This window comes from Priapulus caudatus, unplaced genomic scaffold (assembly GCF_000485595.1).
Source record: "Priapulus caudatus unplaced genomic scaffold, Priapulus_caudatus-5.0.1 Scaffold2382, whole genome shotgun sequence".
Taxonomy (NCBI): domain Eukaryota; kingdom Metazoa; phylum Priapulida; class Priapulimorpha; order Priapulimorphida; family Priapulidae; genus Priapulus; species Priapulus caudatus.
In genome coordinates this window covers 22,607-26,396 of record NW_014579443.1, presented here as the reverse complement: position 1 = coordinate 26,396, position 3,790 = coordinate 22,607, and the positions used below count along the sequence as shown (strand labels likewise).

The window sequence follows — 3,790 nt, the reverse complement described above, 5'->3', positions numbered from 1 at the left end:
TTCTGTGACTGCAGCTGCCTAGCACTATCTGCTACTGCACTCAGCTGTTGCCGGATGCTGACCCTTCACACCAAACCTGCAATGCCAGCACTCTGCCGACGCTTACGCATGATAGAGCGACAAGGAAGAGTTCAGTCGCTCATGTACAGTTTCATGTTTAACGAGAGATCAGTGCTTTGTATACACAGAGGTTATATACACACAATTCTGTCTATACACGCCAGCAAGATAGAAATACGCGTAGCAGGTACACGACACACACACACACACACACAACACACAACACAAACACGTCGACACACTCACACACACACTAAACACACACAAAACACACGCACGCACGCACGCACGCACGCACGCACCACGCACACACTGCACACATACATATCTAACACTTGTCATGCCTAATAATGTGCAGAGACTCGACAACAATGACCGTCACCTCGTCACACAGCTCTCGCTCCACCTGCGCCAAACGTCGCCACCTTCTGCAGTCGTTCGGATGCCGCCGCCATTCTTGTTGCCGTGCAAACATGCCTGCTGAAAGCCTGCAGGTCCCTCAGCCTGCTGTCTGCTGCTGCTGTCCGATCGTGAGCCCTTAGCCCAAGCTTGCCGGACCACGACTTCATCTGCGAGAAGAAACCCGCTGTCACACCGCATCGCCATGGCAACGCCTCAGCAGCGTTCTGCTGCCCATTCGTCTACCTTCAGCCCCAGCATCGCCTACCCTCTGCCTCCGCCAATTCTCCTCGCCTCAACCTCCTCCTCCTTCCTCGTCACCGCACCCACACGTCCCCAATGTTACAGAACTCTTAGGAAGCCCACGATTGCCTCTTACCCTTCCTTTCTGCATGTTACTCGAGAAAAATTAAAAAGAGGATTCTCTTGAGTAGAATAATTCTCTTTCAACACTACCTTCCCAGAGCAACGAAATAAAAAGAAAAACTCAAAACGAAACTAAAATCAAACCGAACCATAATAATAACAAATACGAACATCACCACACTCTCACGCGCCGCTGCAGCGGAGCGGGTAGACGCGGCGCCATCGCCCTGCGCTGCAGCCGGGAGGGTAGAGCGCGCCAGCCGCATGTGCCAGCGGTGAGGGCGGTTAGGGATGGGTAGCCAGCGCCGGCGTGCAGCGGGGAGGGGCCTAGAGGGCCCGCCACGCGCACGTGCCAGCGGCGCAGGGGTAGAGGGTGCAGCGCGCGTCCAGCTGGAGGCGTAGAGGGCGCCAGCGCACGTGCACGGGAGGGGTAGACGGGCCGCCAGCGCATGTGCAGCGGAGGGTGGAGGTGTGTGGAGCAGCCCATACACGCACATATCTCTACATTGTCTCTGTACATCATTACCCAACAAGCGACCCTAGTTTACTCGTCAACCTGAGATGTTGCTGCTGTTTGTAGTCATTCTATATTGCCAAACAGTTTGTCACTGTTCCCCTCCCCCCTTCCCCTCAAACCACAGTATCTGCCCCTACGTGTATACGTGTTAAAGAGATTTTTCACTGTCCTGGTGATGGGCATGATTGTCGTCTGCCTGTGAATGTATATAAATAGCTTTCGGTGTAGAATAATTGTAATAATTGTACATTTAAAAACTTGACTAATTGCGCGGGTACTGTCGTGCTGCTGCTGTTTAAAGATCCACATTTGAGTCCGTTGAAGATATTGTTTTTGATATGAGTGTGTATAACGTTGCTAGATTTCCAATGAAAGAAAAAAGGATGTCATTCAATAAAGGTCATTTTTGTAGGAAATTAAAACTCGTTTGTGTTTTTGTGGTTTCCTCGGAGGTTTGTGTCACGTGTTCAAACTAGCACTTTTTACTAGCACTCGTTATAAAATAAATAAATAAATAAATAAATAAAATACATTTGTAGAGTGCCATAGTCTAACCTGCACGGTAGTAATTGCATTGGCCTCCTTGTGATTATTCAAGTGAATAGGTATTTTTTTTATATCACACTTCTGGTTAGTATGTGTTCTTTGTTTTGTTTGACATGCTGGCAGTACCCAAACAGAACAGAACTTGTGCTTGCTACATGCTAGAATAAAAATCGAGTCCGTAGATGGCAGCACGTGCTAGTTAGGATTGAGGCGTCATAGGAGATGACAATGCTAAAATCATGTGGCATATGTTACATCAACTTAGATTAAATACTATACTAATTAGAGCACTTAAAAAAAAACTTGCATGTGCGAGAGGGCTAGTTGAGTACAAGGACAAAAAGCTTGCATTTAGTTTCTGTTTTCATTTTTCTGAAAACATGTTTGTAATGGCGTGTTATTAAAATATGTTGTCAGAAGTGGGATTCGAACCCACGCCCTCATACGAGGACCAGAACACCCAGATCCCGGCATGCAGGAAAGCTCTCGCTTGAGTCTGGCGCCTTAGACCACTCGGCCATCCTGAGATTAATAAATGAAACCCTCCTATCCAAGTGTGATGTCTAAATACCATATAACCACGCACATAACTATGACGCATGTGCTCCTGATCTAACTAATGCTGGATCAATGATTACTGGTGCTGCTAATGCCTCTAATAAAGCGGCCGCCATTCACATCATAACTGCATGCAGACTGAGGTGGATGCATGGTGCTTGGCTGGAAGCTAGGGTCCAGCGCTTTGATCATTGCGAAGTCACTGTTGGTGTGCAATACAATTATTATTATGCCCGATAATTTAATTATTAATTCTGACCGTGCGCTGGTGTGATATCTGATCATGCGTCAGAATCTGCGTGTGTGTGCATCCACCGTGGATTGCAGTCATTTTTAACTCGTACAGTACCGCACGACCGCACGCCTATATAAGCCTATCTTGATATATATAAAAGTCAATATAGGCTCTTTGCTTGTATCGCGACGCAGAGTGCATTTTAAATATAGCGGCGTGAAACTTTTATGACGTCACGGAGTTCTCACCTTGCGCAGACGGACACTGCGCACCGTGGCAGACGAATGAGTGTACCTCCGTCATGTGTGTAGGTGTGAACTTTACCTGCGGATGCCGGAAGCGTAGGCACAGAGGATCATACGTACGTCAGTACTTCACCGGATAATATTCACATCTATATCCGTCTACACGCCGTGTTAATGCGTGTTTTAGGTTCATTTCGTGAACTGTTTACGTGGGGAAATATACACAGCCATAAACATGGATGATCTAGGTAAGGCTCCCCTATAATTTACAACGCCTTAGTTTACGTTTCTGGCATTTCACGTACAGCAGCGGTGGTGTTGACTGTTGTGTTTATACTTGTCGTGGGGGTGGTCGTTGTAATGACGGATATTTTGACGAGAGTATTGCTAGATTTCCACGTATGGGTCGAAACTCGTGTAGTAACCGATACGTCTGTAAACACGGTCTGATTGGGATAACAAACGGGGAGATGCAATCACGGGCGATTGTACATGTACAGCTGTCGTACTAGTACAATAATATAATAGATACAATAATCCTACTCTATAGCTTAATTGTTGGGTTACATTATTGTATTTATACTGTGGTACCAATACTAGCTGTCACGTAATAACAATGAGAATATTGCTTGAAGTAGAATTAATCTGGTTCTCTTGTGTTGGGGAATTGGGTTACATTACTGTATCCAGTACAACTACTACTATAGTAGTAGCAGGAGTAATACAGCTGTATAAGTCAACGAACTTATCTAATATCAGACATATGATCTACTCGTGAATTACGATAAAACGCATAAGGTGTGGTCATGTTTCCAGTCTTTTACAATTATATAACTTACCCCCCTTCCCCCGCGAATAACCGGC

General features: G+C 46.2%; 1 non-coding gene across 1 annotated transcript; it reads right to left on the bottom strand.

Annotated features, from left to right (window-relative positions):
* Positions 1 to 2,299: 2,299 nt before the first annotated feature.
* Trnal-caa lies at positions 2,300 to 2,415 on the bottom strand. The gene is made up of 2 exons: positions 2,378 to 2,415; positions 2,300 to 2,345 (listed from the first exon to the last, which is right to left on the bottom strand). It is a non-coding gene; the product is annotated as a tRNA-Leu (tRNA).
* Positions 2,416 to 3,790: the final 1,375 nt, after the last annotated feature.